This window comes from Delphinapterus leucas, chromosome X (genome assembly GCF_059928025.1).
Source record: "Delphinapterus leucas isolate spDelLeu-1000000601 "Yukka" chromosome X, BTC_Dleu_Yukka2, whole genome shotgun sequence".
NCBI lineage: Eukaryota > Metazoa > Chordata > Mammalia > Artiodactyla > Monodontidae > Delphinapterus > Delphinapterus leucas.
In genome coordinates, this window is record NC_143150.1 from 96,385,470 (window position 1) to 96,407,701 (window position 22,232).

The 22,232-nt window shown below is 41.5% G+C and overlaps 1 protein-coding gene across 9 annotated transcripts in view; it reads right to left on the reverse strand.

Annotated features, from left to right (window-relative positions):
- USP9X (ubiquitin specific peptidase 9 X-linked) overlaps positions 1-22,012 on the reverse strand; it is a 122,718-nt gene extending 100,706 nt beyond the window's left edge. For 3 of the 9 annotated variants that reach the window (XR_016391381.1, XM_089904614.1, XM_089904613.1), the window contains exon 1: positions 21,307-22,012. The gene's annotated coding sequence lies outside the window, so the exon portion shown is untranslated. The remainder of the gene's footprint in view (positions 1-21,306) is intronic. The other 6 variants (XM_089904612.1, XM_089904611.1, XM_089904609.1 and 3 more) reach the window with 5 other exon arrangements.
- Positions 22,013-22,232: the final 220 nt, after the last annotated feature.

Here is a 22,232-nt window from a genome sequence, read left to right on the forward strand (position 1 = left end):
ACTAATAAGCCCGTGCACCACAATTATTGAGCCCGCGCTCTAGAGCCCGAGAGCCACAACTACTGAAGCCCGTGTGCCTAGAGCCCGTGCTCCGCAACAAGAGAAGCCACAGCAATGAGAAGCCCGCGCACCGCAACAAAGAGTAGCCCCTGCTCGCCGCAACTAGAGAAAGCCCGCACACAGCAACGAAGACCCAACACAGCCAAAAATTAATTAATTTAAAAAATAAAAAGAAACCGGTAACAAAGAGACATCAAAATTATGCAGTGCTACACAGTAAGTAAACTAATTATCTGTTGAGTAAAAGAATGGACAAATGAACCACCCTTTTAGGTAGAAATATAAGTATATTTTTCATTCAATAAATAGGGAAATAACCTGGTAAATATGGAATTGGAGTCCTGGTTCCAGTCATCTGACTCCAAGCACCAGGTTTCAACAGTATACTAAGTATACTAACAGTATACTAAGTATACTAACAGTATACTAAGTATACTAACAGTATACTAAGTATACTAACAGTATACTAAGCTGGCTCAAGTTTGCCAAACCTGGTTCTACCTTAACAGCATTTTAAAAACTTAAATTACTTTCTATTTTAATGCTGCTTAAATACGTGCATAAATGAAATCAGAATTCAACTCCTTATGCTTATTGCTCTTCTACAAATTTGCAAACTAAATACAAACAAAACTATTAATATTAATAATATGTGACAGATGGCAGCATACTGCTGACTGCTAAGGCATAGGTTCCTTTGAGTTTTGCACGGCTAACCTACTACTATCATGTACCATGTGGGAAACACAGCTTTCCTACTTGAATTACTACATCACTCTGTACACGTGGTTTGCCATGACATCATTTTTCCTTCACACCAACACATCATTTTTGTGTTAAGTCTGCTTCTGTTGCTCTCATCTGACAAATTAAATTGTACAACTGAGCATCAACGTGTTAAAAACACAAAGCTAACATCAGTGGTTGAAATGGTGCGGCGGTTCCTAATTATGAGACAATCATCCAGGTACTCAAAAGCACATGTACTAACGTTTAAGAATATCATAAAATTGAAAAGACTTGTTTTAAAAAGAAAATACTTGTTCTAACTTGAGCACAAAAAGGGCACCAGAGATACTTTGAAGGCTAGAATCTTGGAGGCAATCAGGGAGAGGTGTTCAAAGACTATTAAGATTTGGAAATTAACTGCTCCAATTATAGGAAATTCTACATTTAAATCTTCCCTTTAAAGGTTTTTGGTTACAACACTGTGAAGCTCATTGCTATCAGCAAGAAGGTCTCTCTTTTACTGAGTCTAAAGTCTATTTCCCTTGTCACTGATACCTATAGCTTATAGTTCTGCCCACAAAAACAAAAGTTAATATTCACCACTTTCTAAATTACAATCCTTCAAAATACTGAGATTTATAGTGTACACACACCCAGATCACTTTTCAAGAAAAGATATACTTTTACTTAAATATTCCTTTATTTACTAAATCTTTACAAAGGGTGCAAGGTCTCAATAAATTCTAGTCCCTAAACAAAGCAACCTACTCATAAAATCGAGCAACACTGACTTAAAATATTAGACACAGTCACATACCAAATGTCACAGAAGGTATGCCTACTTATCAGTCTACTCTTTGTTAAAGGACAGATTAAGATAAACTCAGTTATTTATTAATAGCTTTTACCAATCTTTATCAAAATTAGTTAACACTTTTAGAAGTTAACTAATCCAATCATGAAATGCTGATCCAACACATTGAAAAGAGAGACTTCATTTCATTTAATCAATATTTTAAGCAAGGCAGACACATTATTGATAATTACCATTTTCAATGTGCATCCAGTAGGTACTCTTTTTGCCTGAAACTTCCACAATGAGATCGAATCACAAATGTAAAGAATTTGAAAAGGAAACCAAGAATTTGAAATTCCTTCTAGTCGTTGAAGGAATGTTTGAAGTTACATATTATAGTTTTAAAATAAGTCTTGAAATATAATTCACATACTATATAAAACACTCTAAGTGTACCATTCAACTGCTTTTAGTTTATTCAGAGTTGTACAGCTATCACCACAATCAATTTTAGAATATTTTCATCACCCCAAAAAGAAACCCCATGGTAGCACAGTGGTTGAAAGTCCGCCTGCCGATGCAGGGGACACAGGTTCGTGCCCTGGTCCGGGAAGATCCCACATGCTGCGGAGCGGCTGGGCCCGTGAGCCATGGCCGCTGAGCCTGTGCTCCGCAACGGGAGAGGCCACAACAGTGAGAGGCCCGCGTACCGCAAAAAAAAAAAAAAAAAAAAAAAAAAAAGAAAAGAAAAGAAACCCCATACCTATTAGCAGCAATCATTCCCCCCTTCCCTCCTCCCTCACCCCCAGCCCCAAGCTAATCTACTTTTTGTCTTTATAGATTTGCCTATTCTGAACACTTCATATAAATGGTATCATACAACATGGAGTCTTTTATGACTGTCTTCTTTCACTTAGCATGACTATCTTCAAGGCTCATCCAAATTGTACCATGTATCAGTACACTTCATTTCTCTTTATAGTTGAAAAATATTCCATTGAATGGTACACATTTTATTTAGGCATTCATTAGCTGGACATTTACATTATTCTGCAATATGATTTTATATATGTAGACTCCATTAAGAGAGATGTATGAAAAAGAGCTATCCTTCCAACTCTGTATGTCTGTGTACAATTAATCCTAAAGGTTCAAAATAACACTACAGTATACCATGAAGGCTGATGCTCAAATCAAAAGTGAAAGCTATATGAAGTTACTGAAAATGAAAACATTAAAAACTTTGAATATGGTATATAGGGACTTCCCTGGTGGCACAGTAGTTAAGAAACCGCCTGCCAAAGCAGGGGACACGCGTTTGAGCCCTGGTCCGGGAAGATCCCACATGCTGTGGAGCAACTAAGCCCCTCACAACGAAAAGTAGCTCCCACTCACCAACGCAACTAGAGAAAGCCGCAACTAGAGAAAGCCGGCGCAGCAACGAAGACTGGAGGGAGGGAGGGAGGGAAAGGAAATAAACTGTTTTTTTAAAATGTGGTATACAAAATATAAAACTAAAACATTCTAATTCAATTATGGCACCCCCCTTAGTATATTGAGACACTACTAAAAAAAAAGAGGCCAGACGTCAGCAGTATTTTTGACAGATCACAAATGAAATGAGAAGCAGAAGTGCTAAAAGCAAGGGAACCTCGTTTTTAAAATGGGAGAGCTGCACGCTAAGGTCCCTTTAGCTATGTTTTATGAAAAAGCAATTAATGTCTACGTGCTGTTGGCAACTGCAAGGCAAAAGAAGGCCGAATTAATAACAAGGGGAAAATACTAACAGAACTCATTTACTCAGACATTATACAGGGTAGTGGTTAATAAGAGTACAGAATGAAGATAAACTGCCTCAGTCTGAATTCCTGTTCTGCCACTTGCTAGGTGTCCAAGCTGGACAAGTTCCTTAACATCTATATCTTGTTTTCCTTAAATATAAAATGAGGAGAATAGCAGCTACCTTTTTAAGACTGCTGTAAGAACATAAAGAATTTATGCATATACAATATATATAGGCACTAAGTATTAGCTATTGCTACGAGAGGTTTACAAAGTAGAATACAAGAATATCTAAGAACTAAATTAAAAACCTATAATTTACAACACAGAAGGGCAACGTGAGCACCAAGGAAAAACATCTAAATTAAACTGGAATATATTAAAATATTTAAGATGAAATCCTGCCTGAGGTTTGCTTCAAAATGGAGGGGGTACATAAAAAGAAAAGCCATGAATTGAAGCCAGTTGATGGGAGTTTATCTACATCTATGTATGTCTGATTTTTCCTTAATAAAAAGTTTGGGAAGGTGGGAAAATAAATTAGTTGAGAGTAGAGAATATCTACAAAAGCTTCTTAGAAGAACGATATCTGAGCTGCATCTTACAGAATAAAGATGAGTAGTACGCTAAGTAAATGTGTGTAGGGATGGAGCAAAAAAGGCATAAGAAACAGTATGGAATAGCCTAATGCAGTCAATGTGACAGTAGTTCAAAATAACAGAAGACCAGCACCAATTACCAAGTAAGGTTGATGGTATGCATAACTGGGTGGCATCCATAACCTTGGTTCTCCCACCTCTGGCATTGTAATTATTTTTTTGGGGGAGGGGGGTGCCGCAGTGCATGTGGGATCTTAGACCTTAGTTCCCTGACCAGGGATTGAACCCGTGTCCCCTGGAGTGGAAGCAAGGAGTCTTAACCACTGGACCTCCAGGGAAGTCCCCAAGTGTAAAATTTTAACAAAGAAAATTTGGCCTAGGGGCTTCCCTGGTGGTGCAATGGTTGAGAATCTGCCTGCCAATGCAGGGGACACGGGTTTGAGCCCTGGTCCGGGAAGATCCCACATGTCGCGGAGCAACTGGGCCCGTGTGCCACAACTACTGAGCCTGTGCTCTAGAGCCTTCGAACCACAACTACTGAAGCCCGTGTGCCTAGAGCCCGTGCTCCACAACAAGAGAGGCCACCGCAATGAGAGGCCTGCGCACCACAACGAAGAGTAACCCCCGTGGGCCGCAGCTAGAGAAAGCCCACGTGCAGCAACAAAGACCCAATGCAGCCAAAAATAAATAAATTTATACATACATATTAAAAAAATTGGCCTATACAAAAAGTTCACTGGTGGTAAAACATATGCAATCTTATTTAAACAAATCGGATATTCTTAAGGGTGTTCAATAGTTATCTCTATCCTTGCCCATCCCTTAAAGCATGTTTATATAGGTGAAATCTGGTTAAATAATTAAAGGTAGGGTAAAAAAAAAATCTATGCAAACCTGTTTATCTTGGTGACATTATAGAATACCGATTCCGCACCAGACCCTGAAGAGATAGAACAGTAAACAACACTCAGTTTCTGCCCTTAAGGAATTCACCTGTCTAGCCCCCTCACTACCAAAGGAACAGAATAGCAAGTATATTCTTTAAAATGTATTTCATAACCATGAATTTCACACAAAAAAGAATGAGAGCTAAGCTTAGAGACATTTGTTGGGATACATTAAAAAAGTCCTGGAGAGTGGAACGAATGTAGAATGGAATAAGCTTCCTGGTTTATATCTTTTTTTTTTTTGGTGGTGGTATGCGGGCCTCTCACTGTCGTGGCCTCTCCCGTTGCGGAGCACAGGCTCCGGACGCGCAGGCTCAGCGGCCATGGCTCACGAGCCCAGCCGCTCCCGTGTCCCCTGCATCGGCAGGCGGACTCTCAACCACTGCGCCACCAGGGAAGCCCTGGTTTATATCTTTTTTGATAATGAACGTGTTACTTTTTTTTTTTTTTTTTTTTTACCTTTTGACCCACTTCACCCATTTCTCCCACTCCACCCCCTACCTCTGTCAATCACCAATCTGTTCTCTGTATCTATGAGCTTGGGTTGGTTTAAGATTCCACATACAAGAGAGATCATATTTGTCTTTATGTCTATGAAGTCCATCCATGTTGTCACAAATGGCAAAATTTCATTGTTTTTCATGGCCAAGTAACATATACACACATACCACAATCTCTTTATCCATTCATCTATCAATGGACACTTAGGTTGTTTTGGCTACTGTAAGTAATGCTGCAATGAACATGGGCGTGCATATGTCTTTTCAAGTTAGTGTTTTCCCTTTCTTAGGACAAACACCAGAAGTGGAATTGATAGATCATACCAGTTTCTTTCTTTCTTTTTAAAAATTTATTTATTTTATTTATTTATTTTTGGCTGAGTTGGGTCTTCGTTGCTGCGTGTGGGCTTTCTCTAGTTGTGGCAAGCGGGCGCTACTCTTCGTTGCAGCGCGCAGGCTTCTCATTTCAGTGGCTTTTCTTGTTGCAGAGCATGGGCTCTACGCACACAGGCTTCAGTAGATGTGGCACGCGGACCCAGTAGTTGTGGCTTGCAGACTCTAGAGCGCAGGCTCAGTAGTTGTGGCGCACGGGCTTAGTTGCTCCGCGGCATGTGGGATCTTCCCAGACCTGGGCTCAAACCCGTGTCCCCTGCATTGGCAGGCGGATTCTTAACCACTGTGCCATCAGGGAAGCCCTATAGCTTTTATTGAGGAACCTCCATACTGCTTTCCACAGTGGCTGCACCAATTTACATCCCAGCAACACTGCACAAAGGTTCCCTTTGCTCCATACCCTCACCAACACTTGTTATATCTTGTCTTCTTGGTTTATTTCTAAAGGCCATATTTTAATTTGAAGTACTGAATCTCTCAAGTGCAAAGATCTTTCCAGATGTATTCACCAATAAGCATATGAAAAGGTTCTAACAGCATTAAACACAGGTAAATGGTTATTTAAGCCACAATTAGATATTCCTAAATCTCCACCCAAATGGCTAAACTTAAAAGGACCGACAGTACTAAATGCTGCTAAGGAACAATGACATCAAACTACAGGGCTGATAGGATTCTAAACTAATATAACCAACTACTCTGGGAAATCTGTTTGGCAGCATCTACTAAAGCTAAACACACATATACCCTATAACCCAGCAATTTCACTTCTGGGTGTATACCAAAGAGACCATCAAAAGACACATACTGGACCTCCCTGGAGGTCCAGTGGTTAAGACTCCAAGCTTCCAACGCAGGAGGCACAGGTTTGAACCCTGGTCAGGGAACTAAGATCCCGCATGCCACACAGTGCGGCCAAAAATATAGTAATAATTAAAAAGAAGAGGGCTTCCCTGGTGGTGCAGTGGTTGAGAGTCTGCCTGCCGATGCAGCGGACACGGGTTCGTGCCCCGGTCCAGAAGGATCCCACATGCTGCGGAGCGGCTGGGCCCGTGAGCCATGGCCGCTGAGCCTGTGCATCCGGAGCCTGTGCTCCACAACGGGAGAGCCCACAACAGTGAGAGGCCCGCGTACCGCAAAAAAAAAAGAAGACACATACTAAAACAATCATGGCAACACTTTATAATTAGTGAAAACACTGTAAACAATCTGAATGTCCACCAACAGTAGAATGTATAGACAAATAATGGTATATTTCAAATAATGACATCTTAATGAAAAAGAAGAAATTAATCAATCATCTGTTGGGCAAAAAAAGCCAGAAGCAGAGTGCATATTGTATTATTCTGTTTATATGAAATTCAAGACCAAGCATGACTAATTCATTGAAAGATATGGGTCAGAATATTGGGGGGCAGGGGGTTGGAGGAGTAGACGCATAAGGGAGTCTTCTAGGATTCTGGAAATGTTCTATATGTTGATCTGAATGATAGTTATACAGATATATACATTTATAAAATTTTATCAAGTCACACACTTAAGACTTGTGGACTTAAACTGTATGCAAGTTATATCTCAATTAAAAACCAAAACTGGGGACTTCCCTGGTGATCCAGTGGTTAAAGACTCTGTGCTGCCAATGCAGGGGGTACAGGTTCGAACTAAGTCGGGAAACTAAGATCCCACATTCAGCACGGCCCAGCAAAAAAAAAAAAAAAGTGAAACTGTATAGTAGGTAAGCCACTCAAAACATAATGTCAAACTTCCCTTGGGAGTCTAAGGCACTGGTTCTCAAAGTGTGGTCCATTAAGACCCTTTCAGCAGATCCCAGAGATTATGTTTTCATAATAATAAGACATTATTTGCCATTTTCACTGCCATTCTCTCTCAGGTATACAGTGGAGTTCTTCCAGAGGCTACATGATGTATTATATCACAACAGACTGAAGGAAGGAGACAGAGAATCCACCTGTTTTTCATTAGGTCAGATAAAAGATATTTGCAAGAATGTAAAACAATGTCACTCTTCTCACTAACTTTTGTTTTGGAAGTTATTTTTCATAAAAGTATTGTTTACATTAACTTGCAATGAGTTTTATTTTTAAATACACACATAAAAATTTTAAATGTCTGTTTTAGTTTCTAATATAGTAATATATATCAATGGATAGAACCCTATGTTAACAAAAGCTCTTTGAGGTCCTCAATAATTATAAAGAAGTCCTAAGACCAGTAAGTTTAAGAATGACTGGCCTACTGATACACAATAAAAATGATAGGCTTCTTTTGCTACTTCTCTTACAGTGATGAAAAACAAGGTTATCAACGTTTTCTCTGAAACCGTCTGTGCCAGACAAAAATCACTGCTACTCTGTTTATCCGCATACTTTCATTCTCAATTCAGAAAAAAACAATCTCCCCTAAATTTTATTCCCCCTGCAGGCCACATCACTTTTTAACAGCAGTACGTTCTTAAAGCTTAATCTAGACTTCAGATGAAAACTTAACCAAACTTTAAGCTGCTCTGCCAGCCAAGAAATTTTACCCCTGGCTACCAAGTCTGTAGTCCCTAAATTCACACTACAAGCTGTTGGGCAAACACAATTAACCCACAGGATACTAAATAAAATAAAGCCCTGTACACACACACACACACACACACACACGAAAAACAAGGGAAACATTCAAATTACATTATCCCTCCCTTTACCTGTCAATCCAATACTAACTCCTAAGCCTATGAACCCTTTTTTAAAACCTTTCCTATGTTCCTTTACTTGAAAATGTCTCTTCTCTACACTCCAGTTTTTTCCACATCTTTAGGGATAGAGAGAAAATTTACTAACTTTAAAAGAAAAAAAAAGGTACCTTAAGTCGTCTCTCATCCAACACCTTGGTTTTACAGGTAACTAATAACCTTTTGGGTCCTCACTGTTAAGTGACTTCACAGAGGGCAGGATTCTAAAACTAAAACACAACCCTTCTGATTCCAAATTCAGTACATTTCCACTGACTATGTTATTTTCACTTCAAATATGAGCAGTTTTTTAAAACAAACAAAAAAACCCTCCAAAATAGAAGCCAATGGGATTACTGCAACTATTTAAACAATAACTTTATTCATCTATTTTTGTATATCAGTCTATTTCAAAAGCTGTAAAGTATCACCTATACAAACCATGGCGAGCCTACAGTTAACACTCAACTGGATGCCAGATTGTAGTCCCCTACATGCTGGGGGAGGGGGTGGTTAAAAAAAAAAAAGGCGTGTGCTTTGATAATCCACTGTTTAAGTCACTGTGGAGCCACATTGGGAAAACAGTCATTCTATAACCCAGATTCCTTTCTCCTGATGACCTTTCAATAGATCTCAACAGACAGAAGCTCTCGGTGGGGAGAAAGAGTTGAAGGGGAAGATAATAAAGGTGTCTAGCTTTTTAGTTAAGTATAACATTCAGTGACAGAGAAGCCGAAGTCAAATTAGCAGCACCATCCTCATACAAGTGGAGTCCCAGGTACCTCATTCCTTTACTCCATTCCCTAAACCATTCTCTTATCTTTCAGCGAAACCCTTACAAATACTGTCTCAATTCCCTTGCTACCCAACTTTCCAACATGTCCACCATGATGCCATCAGAATTATCTTTCAGAAATAAACAACAGATCTAATTATCTCTACCTTTCACTTAAACTTGAAGGCCCATCTCATTACCCGCAAAACAAAAGTGCCCTAAAGTGGCACTAAGGTCGTCCCTTGTGCTCTAGCCTTACTCAAATTACCTTTCTAGTGTCATATCCCCAAATCCCCCTCCCCTCCCAATATCTCCAGTGTTTCTTCTACATTCTACTACCAGCTTTTCTGTAAAAACATTACACTTTCACACTTCCATTCCTCCATTTCAAGTAGTGGCGCTCAAATACTGCCCCCAGGGCACATTTGGCAATGTCTGGAGATACTTTTAGCTGTCACAGCTGAGGGGGTGGTGTACTACTGGCATTATGTGGGTAGAGATCAGAGAGGAACAGGAGAGCACCCCTACAACAAAGAATTATCTGGTCCAAGCTATCAACAGTGTTGAAGTTTAAAAACCCTGATCTCAAGTTGCTTTCTCTGCCCAGAAGTCTCTGCTCTAATTCACAGGGCCACCAAAATAGTGCACCTTTGAAAACCAACAAACCTCACTCAACACCAAACTAGAATGATTTTTGTTTTTCTCTTATTTATTTCGGCCTGCCTTGGGTCTTCGTTGCTGCGTGCGGGCTTTCTCTAGTTGCGGCGAGCGGGGGCTACTCTTCGTTGTGGTGCATGGGCTTCTCACTGCGGTGGCTTCTCTTGTTGCGGAGCACGGGCTCTAGGCGTGCGGGCTTCAGTAGTTGGAGCACGTGGGCTCAGTAGCTCTGGCACATGGGCTTAGTTGCTCCGCGGCATGTGGGATCTTCCCGGACCAGGGCTCAAACCCGTGTCCCCTGCACTGGCAGGCGGATTCTTAACCACTGAGCCACCAGGGAAGTCCCTCTTCATCTCTTTTACCATTCTATTTTCCACACCACTATTTAGTACAGCACTTATCACACTATATAGTCTGGTCCAACAGACGTTAGAGCCTAGGAGGTAAGGATTTATCTTTATATCCCCTTGTGCCAGAATAGTATAAAATGAGTTCAATTCAATCGTTATAAGATAGCAGTCACCCAGTCCAAATCCTTCATTTTACAATTTCATCTAGGTTAAATAATTTGCTCACTAACTGGCAGTAGTTACAATCATAACCCAAGCCCTTTGACCGAGATTAGAGCTCTTTACTACCAACTACACTTTCTCAATCAGGCTGAGAGGGGTTCTGGCCACCTACAAAGGACAGTTCAGATTTAGACACTATCAACTGAGCCTCAGGAAACTTCTCAGAGCCACCTTCCCAGAGGCTGTTTTTGAAGAAACATAAAGAAACAAAAAAAGTGGAATGCTAAGGGGCTTCCCTGGTGGCGCAGTGGTTAAGAATCCACCTGCCAGTGCAGGGGACACGAGTTTCGAGCCCTGGTCCGGGAAGATCCCTCATGCCACGGAGCAACTAAGCCTATGCGCCACAACTACTGAGCCTGCGCTCTAGAGCCCGCAAGCCGCAACTACTGAGCCCGCGTGCCGCAATTACTGAAGCCTGCGTGCCCAGAGCCCATGCTCTGCAATGAGAAGCCACCGCAATGAGGAGCCCGTGCACCGCAACGAAGAGTAGCGCCTGCTCACCGCAACCAGAGAAAAGCCCACACGCAGCAACGAAGACACAACGCAGCCAAATAAATAAATCAATTAAAAAATAAAAAGTGGAATGCCAAAAGAAAAGCATGGGGGGGTGGTACATGCTACCAGAGTTCGGAGAAAATGACGACCACTTCCAACTGGAGAGAATCAGGAAACAGTTCATGAAGATGGCTAGGTGGCTAGCCACAAAAGGGAGACGGAGTTCCAAGAGTAAAGCCACGGGAATAGGAAAGACTGGAGCATCCACATCAACTATGGATAATTTGATTACATGAGAGAACAAGAAATAACCTCAGAAAAGTAAACCAGAATTACATCAAAATGACCTAGTCTGGGTAGAGCCGACATGGTGAGAGTTTTCAGCAGTATTTGGGAAGAGAGCAGGAAGAGAAATGGAGGTACTCGAAGAACCTGATTTTTGTGGTTGTGTAGATGAACAGAAGCCAAAGAATCCTTCCATTAGTCTCCTTTCACTGATGTGATTCTTCTTCCCATGATGCACTGAGGATAACTAAGGTAATCCTCAAGTAGGAGTAATTTGAGATAGCTGACATATGGCTCAGATAATGACATCCGTTATGAGACAAGAAATACACCTACAAGCACTCCATTAGGCTTCTCCAACCCTCAGTCTAGACCCACAATCCCTCTCACCCTAGTTCAGCATGCTCCAAGTCAAAAACTGTCAAGAATTTTGGATAACTATATTGTACACTCGATACTGATACTGTATATCAACTATAGTCAATAAAAAAAGAATTTTGCGTAACTAATTGCTATCTATGTACGATGAACACAGTAAACAGATATATACAGACAGATTAAATATAAGTAAATGAGACTTTCTGTAGTCATTTCCACAAGAGTCTAGGCAAACACTGTGCATAGGCAGTACCCTCCTTTCATATATAACGCATTCCTGAAAATGTGATAGAAGACAAATATTTCAAAGCCAAACGATAGATTCACATGTTTCTAGGGGTTTTTCCAACTCTCAGAGTCAGAGTGAAGGAAAGTATTGTAAAATCCCTAGTTACACCTCACCTTTCACATACAAGCTTTATTACATACTCGCCATACTTAATTTCCTGTTTCGTTCTAATTATTTCACTCACCACTGAACAAAGTCAACCAACATAACCAATGAGCACAACCTAACCCTGTAAGGTTAAAGATTCATATCCCCAACCAGTCCCGTCTCAAAGATATTAGGTTTGAGCTCCCCACCTGATGCACTTTTGTTTTCCCACTCACTTATAAAAGGGCAAAATACAACTGAACTTACAAATCAACACACAAGACAGTGCTGTACAAATACAGCAAAACTGCTGAAACAGAACAGTTCTCAGGCAGGCAATACCACCCTGCAATAAAAAGACACTTCAGCTAATGGACAGAAGTCTGAACTTGACTTAAAGAAGTCAAGTGTATGGGCTTCCCTGGTGGCGCAGTGGTTGAGAGTCCGCCTGCCAATGCAGGGGACACGGGTTCGTGCCCCGGTCCGGGAAGATCCCACATGCCGCGGAGCAGCTGGGCCCATGAGCCATGGCCACTGAGCCTGCGCGACCGGAGCCTGTGCTCCGCAACGGGAGAGGCCACAACGGTGAGAGGCCCGCGTACCACACACACACGCACACAAAAAGTCAAGTGTATTAAGTGTATTTATAGCATATTAAAGTATTGAATATACAAAAGTCAAATATATCACAGCTGAGGACTAACATGTTTCAAGTGGAAAAGGTACAGAAATAAGAATCAGAGCTCAAAGTTCTTGTTAAGAAATCCTTCCTCTTTATATAGACACAATTATAATATACAACTCTTACCTCCTTTCCCAGTCCACAGAACGTTTTTTGGGGGGTGGGGAGGATTAGACTGGAACCACGACTCACAACAGTGAAAATAAAGATTACTGAGAAAATGAGATAGCTAAGAAAAAACAAAAACACAAAAACATTAATTCAAAAAAGTCTGTGGCCGGCACTTCCCTGGTGGTCTGGTGGTTAAGAATCCGTCTTCCAATTCAGGGGACGCGGGTTTGATCTCTGGTCGGGGAACATGTTTGATCCCACATGCCGCGGGGCAACTAAACCCGCACACCACAACTAGAGAGAAGCCCTCTTGCTGCAATGAAGACTCGACGCAGCCAAATAAATGAATTAATTAATTAAAACAAGAAAAGCCTGGGGCCTTTTAGTATATATGTGAACCATCCTTAAACCTCAATAGCCACCAAAGAAGAAAAGCAACAAATGCATAAAATGAAACAGGCCAAAGAACAGTTAAATTATACTCTCGATGTTACTGCCACTGGCAAAGAACAGGAAGCCCCTTTGGAGACTGAAAAAACAAAGCAACAGAAGTGGGAAAGCATAGGAAGTGTATGGAGAATCCTGAGTCAAGTGAATGGAGAACAGGGGAAAAGAAAATTTTAAACGGTGGGAAAGTCGGAAAGTTATATTAAAACCAACTTCACGGTGAGATTTTTGAGCAGTATTTACCAAAACAGTATCTAAAAAAGGAACAGCGGAGTGAGGAAGGACCCCAAAACGGTGTCTTTAGGCAGGATGAACAAATGGCACACTCTGAAGTCCTGAAGCAGAAGTGGAGGCAGAGGACATGAGGAAACATGACTTAGTAAACTGATTAACTGATAAGAACCTTTGATCTAACACACATCCAACATCTAATAATACGGTTACTTCTACATGATGGAATTATTAGAGGTGGGGTTAGTGTGTTTTGCTCTTTGCTTTTATTCCCTTATGCTACCCAAACTTTTTCTTAATCGAATAGATTACAATAATCTCATAATCAGACAGAAGTTATAAAGAAAAAGTATATAACATCTTTAGAAAGCTTTCTATCAAATAATAAATTGGTTAAAGTATTTAATGAAATAGTTTGATAATGCCTCTTTCCAATTGAGCTTTCCTTTAACATGAGTATCAAACACCACTGCACTGCTTTCCAAATGGCGCTCTTTGTCCCCAGACTCTAGCTCTAAAGGGTTTGTGGAAATTAATTTTTAAACTCCTTCTAACCAGTATGTATGACAGGGACAATTGTGTTTTGCTCACCTTGTGTATCCCTGTTACCTGGTATAATACCTAGCACATAACAGGCATTTAACAAGTAATTGTTGAATTTAAAACAAAGTACAAAATAAAGATTCAAGAAAAATTAAACAAAGTGATCAGCCTGATAAAAAATAGGATATGCTGGATTTCATCTCTAAACCAGTAATTCTCCAAGGGTAGTTCCATGCTTGGGAGCTTGTTAGAAATGCACATTCTTGGGCCCCATTCCATACTTAATGAATCAAACTCTGGGGGCAAGAGCCAGCAATCTGTTTTAACAAGTCCTCCAGGTTTGAGAGCCACTGCTCTAAACCAGGGCTGCCAAACTATGGTCACAGATTAAATCTAGCCTCCTGTTTTTGTACAGCCCACAAAATTGAGAATGGATTTCACACAGCGTCATTTACAATCAACCTGATGACAGGGAATATGAACTTTAAACCCCAAATAGGCAAAATACTGTATTACTGGCCTCCCCCGCAATTCTCTTCTTCTCATTAGACCTAAATTACAATTAATTGTACTCAACTATCATTATATTTTGAATTTCATCAATGAAAAATTTACCTAACAACCTCGATTTTGCCTCTTAAGAACGCAAAGCCTAAAGCCTATAATATTTACAATCTGGCCCTGTACAAGAAAAGTTTGCTGATCCCTGCTCTGAACCCTGACAGTGTTATCAAGGAGAGCAACCAAATCTTTCTACACTACCTTGATCAGGAATACTCTGTTAGGCAGAACATGGGTCTAACACCATATAATTTCCCTGTCCAAGTTAATCGAGTAGACTTATGTAGAAGTTCTAAGTAACCAGCTAAGAAAAAAGACCAGAAAAGAGAGATGTAACCAACAACCTAAACTTACAACTCTCAGTAACCACCAAAGTCAGTAGGAAGGAAATGAACACAATAGGACAGGAAAAAGAGGTTTCTCCTACTCCTTTTTCTCTTCCTAAATTTTCTTCTTCCCACTTCACAGGTAGGTAGCTGAAGATGGGATCCAAGACTTACCAGCTCAAAACTGTCCCAAGGAAAATAATTCCTTCGATAACGGTTGGCCAATATGGGTCTAAAGTGTTCAAACCATACATGATTGATCAGTTACAGAAAGGATAAACAGAAAGGGGCTATAATATTATGATACAAGCCGTTATAGATATTAGAAATCAAACATTCCCCCACATTTTGCCTTTGAGGCAAAGTTATTGTTTACAATGTTATCATGGGGTTTTTTTGTTGTTGTTTTGGCCACACCGCATGGCATGTGGGATCTTAGCTACGTGACCAGGGGTGGAACCCATGCCCCCTGCAGTGTAAGCGTGGAGTCTTAGCCACTGGACCGCCAAGGAAGTCCCAATAAACAATGTTATTCTATGCACTCTGTAATACATAAAGGTAAAGGACAGAATCCCTGACCTTATTTATCCATTAGGAAGAGATTTAAGTGTGAATTATATGAGTGACTACAAAGGTCATGGAATTCAAAGAATTTAATAATTAACGTGACTTGTTAGATACGGAAATAGCTTCACACAGAAGGTAGTCTATGTACACTATCTTAGTGAAGTTACTTCACCTCGTTGAGCCATGTTCCTCATCTGAAAAACAAGGAGTTTGACTAGATCTAAGATTCCTTCCAGGACTGCTCATCATAAAAGGATTATTAGGTCAAGTTAAGTGACTCCAAGTAATAAAGAGAATTAGAAAAACAAAACCCAAAGACATAGAGAAATCATACAAGAAAATGATGAACTGAACGTCCAACAAATAATTATTGAATGTCTATGTGCCAGGCACTTTCTAGGTGCTAGGGATATGTCAGTGACTTAGGATCTTGAGTCTGACCAGACGGATGCCACCAACCTAAAAGAATCTGGAGAACAAATTTAATCAAAGCATCTGAACAAAATAAGTAAAACAAACAGAAAAACACAGAAGCAGTGCAGAGATAACTGACAGAATCAATACAGAAAAGGAATGGCAGGAGGAACAGGTGACACCAGAGTATGTAGTTACTGGCCCAAAATTAAAAGCATTGTAAGTATGGCTATTTCTAAAGCCAATACTAAAAGAATCCATTTCTACTGTACTTGACATTTGGGCTCACTAGAGAAGGCTGGCGTTCATAGGAAATTCTATTTAACTTATTTAAAAAAGATGAAAGGTAAAAGGAAAGTTCCATCAACTTATACCAAAACTAGTATATTTCTTATAACAACTTAATTCAGTCCCCTTCTACGAAGCACAATAAGGAATGACAAAATTAGAGCTAGGAAGGACTTTATACAGACCAGCTAGTCCAATGGCCCTCACTTCATATAACGTAAGCTTCTAGACAACAGTAATCTCTAGGACAGTGCCTGGCACAGGGTAGATACCCAATAAATATTTGATGAAAAGGAAGCTAATGCCTTAACAGATATGAATAATGTTAGTATTAGAGCTGGAACCCTAACTCTAAGATGCTCAGTAAGAGATAATAAATAAATGTGTGTGTGTATAAACTCAGAATCTCAGATCTCTTTTTCTAAAATAAATTGCCAAAAAATAACCTAGCTGCTCATCAGAATATTTTGAGTTTTTTAATTAAATGCCCAGTTCCCACCCCAAACCTACTCAATTATAATCTCCCCAGAGTAAGACCTAAGCAAATACATTTTGAAAAAGCTGCACAGGTGATCTGATACACAGCTGAACTAGAAAATTACTGTTAGACAGTGACTGAAAATAGAATTAGAAACCCACTGGCTATCAAATGCATGTAGAGTGTGAGAGTGTACTGAAGCCCAAAAGGTTAGCACAGGCACACTGAAGAATAAATTTAAGTGAGATATCTCGTCTTAATAGTATGCCTTTCACACCTTATTCCTTAAAAGCGTATTACATTGATCATTACTTTCCACTCAACAGTAATAACTGAATGGTAAATTCAAACTCCAATATACATAAATATCAGGCATTTCATGACTTCTTTTTTCCTTATGACAGACTTTATAACATAGAAAATAGGACAGTGATCATTAATTTAACAGAAAGATCTCTGACAAATCTTGTGCCACATTAAGAATGCTCATAGATTCTACATTAGCAACCCCCCAATATAGAATTTAGCACAACAGACCAAGGAAATTAAGAGAAACAAACACCAAATAAAGATGTTATACTATTTCATTCATTCCATAAAATTACCAACCAATATTGCAAAAATGCAAAATAAAACCTTTCATTTTGAAAACTTTTTGTGAAAATTACACTGACTTTAAACTAAGCTAAGTAAAACTCAGAATTCTCAAATTGAGATAATAAAAATTCACATGATACTAAATGTTCACTTATGGGATATGATTTAAATAGATCACTGGGAGAGAAATGCCTAGATTTTGCATCTTTTAGGAATGTTAAGTTGCCTTACATTATTTTAGTCATAAAAAGACCCACCAATTAAACTATCAACCTGAACATGTTGGGAGACATATGGAAGGGGAAGAACCTGTTTGCTGCGAAGTTTTAGCATCTCCCTTGGTCAATCAAGATACTTCCCAAATTGCAGACTATTACATTTTTATTAAAATTTTAATCTAAAGCCTCTCTGGTACAGGAAACAAAGCAAAAGTCCTCATTTTTAAAAAAAAATAGTAATCAGTGTCATTTCACTAACATGGCAGAGCAGTCGAAGCACCACTGGTTGAACCTGACAGACCTTAGTCCTTTATCTGTTTAATGGAAATAATATGATCCATATACAGTGATAAATGGAGTGTTTAACATAGTGCTGGCACATAATTAAGTCACCAAATGACAATTGTAGTGATAACTGAAAACAGTTGAAGAAGAAAACCATCTTATTTATCCACTGGAAAGTTCAACAAGAACATGCTAACAGCAATAACAATGGTTTTCAACCCTGACTGCATGAGAATCACCCATAATCCTTTTATTTTTTAAATTAAAAAAAAACATCTTTATTGGAGTATAATTGCTTTACAGTGTTGTGTTTTCTGCTGTATAACAAAGTGAATCAGCTATATGTATACATATGTCCCCATATCCCCTCCTTCTTGCGTCTCCCTCCCACCCTCCCTATCCCACCCCTCTAGGGGGTCACAAATCACCGAGCTGATCTCCCTGTGCTATGCAGCTGCTTCCCACTAGCTATCTATTTTACATTTGGTAGTGTATATATGTCCATGCTACTCTCTTACTTCGTCCCAGCTTACCCTTCCCCCTCCCCGTGTCCTCAAATCCACTCTCTACATCTGCGTCTTTGTTCCTGTCCTGCCTCTAGGTTCGTCAGAGCCATTTTTTTTTTAGATTCATATATATGTGTTAGCATACGGTATTTGCTTTTCTCTTTCTGACTTACTTCACTCTGTATGACAGACTCTAGGTCCATCCACCTCACTTCAAGTAACTCAATTTCGTTTCTTTTTATGGCTGAGTAATATTCCATTGTATGTATGTGCCACATCTTCTTTGTCCATTCATCTGTCAGTGGACACTTAGGTTGCTTCCATGTCCTGGCTACTGTAAAGAGTGCTGCAATGAACACTGTGGTACATAACTCTCATAATCCTTTTAAAATACACCGCTGCCCAGGGCCCATACCAGACCAATTAATAAGTCTCCGGGAATGGGACGCGGGCATCAGTATATACTTTTTTAACCCCCACCCCCGCCCAGTGATTCTAACGTGCAGTCAGGGTTGAGGTCCAACACATTAACCCTTTCGCAAGTATTAATGTTAGACTCTATGTTAAAATTAGAAAAGAATTTAACAATAAATACGATACCTATCAAAAATACAGATCCTCAGAGAACTAACTAAAACCCTGTTATCCAATTTTTTGGGAAAAAAATTTCAAGATTCAGAAAACATACCACCAATAGGGGAAATATAACCTGATTTAAACAAAGTTTGGTTCAATATTAAAATTCTGAAACTTAAGTACAAAAACAATGTTTTAAAATTGACCTTATGAAACAAAAAATAAGCTAAAAGAATGCTTGCTGTGTCCAACTAATCAAGAACTTGATGACTAGCAAATTCACTAGAAACATCCATTTTCAAAAACTAAGCAGCATTATTAATATCATATCAGAAAAATTATCTTTCAGGAGATATTCATAAAATCTCTCATCCTCTTGAGATGTCAGAAAATTTATTTCAAGAGTCTGGAAGAAAAAAGATCCAAAGTAAATCCTACTGAAGCATTCCACTGATAAAACAAGGAAACTATGGAACACCAAGAGATTCCAATAATTTGGTGAAAGGTAAAATCTGCCCTTCAAAGCTACTTTCTAAGGAATTTAGATTCTCACATGTACGGTTCTTGGTGTTATTTAATCCCTCCAGAAATTTTCCTTCTCAGAAACTACCAAGGTCAGCAAATAAAAGGAAGAAAAGGCATGAGAACATTAAAATAACACGTTAAGAATTGCAAATTAAGTGTTCATGCAAAAAATATTCAAAAAGGGCAAAAAAAATACATATATTTCAAAAGTCTTATTTTTAAATGAGAGAAAACAAAACATAACATGCTATCAGAAACATTTTGAGTTTGCCCTTGGTACACCAATCTCAAATATTTCTGGTTTTCACTCAAATCCAAACACTGTTACAAGTATGACAAAGCACATGGGTTATAAAATTGAGAAAACAAATGTTGACATCTCTGTGTATTTAACACGTAAATCTTTCAGAACTAGGAAGGCATTTGCTGAAACCAAAATGGCAGCCCACTGAATCAGTAGACCAATGAGATCTAAAAGAGTTTGTAGTCTCTATTTTTAAGTTCAAGTATACGGATTAAAAAAGCCAAGCTAGTCACGGTTAACGAATCCTTACCATATAATCACTAAGAATAGAGAATGAGCTCCAAGAGAGGTTAACTGTCTGCTGAAAAGCTTCCTAATCTAAAAAACCCCGAATTCTTCCTCAGAAGTTAAGGTTTACAAACGTTATATAGACTTAGACTCATGGGTTTCATGGGGACTCATGGCTACAAATATATTTCCCTCCCCTCAAAATAAAGCATAAAAATTTAACCTAGAACTCGCTCAGTTAAATTCAAAGACTGTCTGTAGAAATTACACACACCTGTAAACTGCACGATGCAAAATCCAATTAACGTTATAACTATGGACTTTGCAAAAAAAATAACAAGCTTAATTTAAGCAGCTTCAGTTGAAGATCTTAAAAGTCACTGCGTAAGTTCCAGTCGCCCCAAAAATCCATACAAATATTGCAAAACACGTATACACCTGCTCCATAACTCTTTAACTTAATGTTTCACAATGAATGAAAAATAAACCGTTTCTCAAACTCGAAGCGTCACATCACAAGAATCTGAAGACTTTATCATTAACAAACTCGTACATGCTAATATTCTTTGCAGAAACAGTTAAAAATAGAAAGGTGGTCGGTCCAAGCTCGCCTGGAAGCGATTTCTGCCTCAAAACATCTTTCGCGGCTTTGGCCCTCCGTAAATAAAAGAGGGCGAAGGAAGCGAAGGAGGCCGATAACCCGGAACCCGGCTCCGTCTCCCAGACCACAGGGCCCAGGGGAAGCTGCGGGTTATCGCAGGAGGGCGGGGGGAGGCGGACAAGTCGTCGGGCCCGATAGCCAGGCGTAGCCGAGGCCTAGCTCTACGGCTACAAATCACTCCACCTCAGTAATGGCGTTTGGTGTCAAGTAGAACGAGACCGGGAAGGAAACCGGCCGCGAGCCCGCCGAGCGCCGGGCTGCAAACCCCGGGACCTGGGGGCGACGATCCCCCGGCGCCGACCCGGCCCCGGACTGCGGATGCGGGGGCTGCACGCCGCGCCCGGAGACTCCATCCTCCGACGCGGCCCCAGACAGGACGGGAAGGGGGAGGAGGAGGAGGGACGGAGCCGTCAGCCATTTTCCCTTACAGTCCAAAACACACAGACACGCTCCCGGGACGCCGGCTGGGCATGGAACGGAGCCCCGCGGCCCGCCCCGCGCCGCGCGCGCCCGCCCCGCCCGGGGCCCAGGCGGGAGAGCCGGGAAGCCCCCAGCCCGGCCCGCGGCCGCCGCGGGAGGAACCGCGCGTACGCACACCCCCCTCGCCCTCTTCCCTCCCCTCGATCCAGCTGTTGGCCCCGGAAAAGCGCGTAGTCCCGGCGTGGCTAGCTACCCACCGCACGACACAGGCGTCTTCTCTTCAGAAGCAGGATACACAGAAGCGGCAACAAGGCTCAGTCCCGGGACAAGGCCGACCGTGGGTGCATCCCAGGCCCAAGGGTGACGGGCGACAAAGTGTGTCGAGAGGCTGCAGGCGTAGGAACCAGGGGGCTGCACAGCGACGCCGGAATTCGCTGCTCGCCGCGCCCGCCCTGCAGCAGCGGTGGCCGCGGCCGCCTCCTCCTCCTCCTCAGCCGGCGGCGGCCCTCTTCCCCCTTCTCGCCTCGGGCTGGGGCTCTCTCTGAGCGCAGACGGGCTCCGGGCGGTGCGTTTCTCCTGCGTCACCTCCTCCTGCTCCTCCTCCCGCAGTGGCGGCTTCACCTTCCACTGGTCGCCGCCTCTGTCCCCGCTCCGGGCCTGGTCGCTTTGCGGCGGCTTGCTCCTCGCTCCCGGCGCCGAGCAAAGCACCGGGCGCTGAGGCGGCCGCCTCCCGCGAGGCCTGTGAGCTGAACGGGGAGGGGCTCCGCGCGGCAGAGGCCCGGACGGGCCGGGTGCAGGGAGGTTGCGGCTCCGGCGACGGCGGAGACTAGCTTCCGCAGCCGCGGCTGCCCGTCCTCCTCAATATGGCGGATCCGGCAAACCAAAAAAAAAAAAAAAAAAAAAAAAAAACACAAAACCGCTCGGCCAGTGGCAGCGGCGGTAGCGGTAGCAGCAGTGGCGGCGGTGGAGGCAGCAGCGAGACGGCGCAGACTCCCACCAGCCCCAGCACCGCCCAAGGCCCTGAGGTTCCCCGCCCCCGTCGAGCCCCGCCCCGCACGAAGCCCGCCCGCTCTAGGCCCGCCCCGCACCAGGCCCGCCCCTCAGCCCTCCTCCTCCTTCTCCTCCACCCCATCCCCCTTCTCCCTCACCTGCTCCTTATGCTCCCTCTGGTCCCCCTCCACCC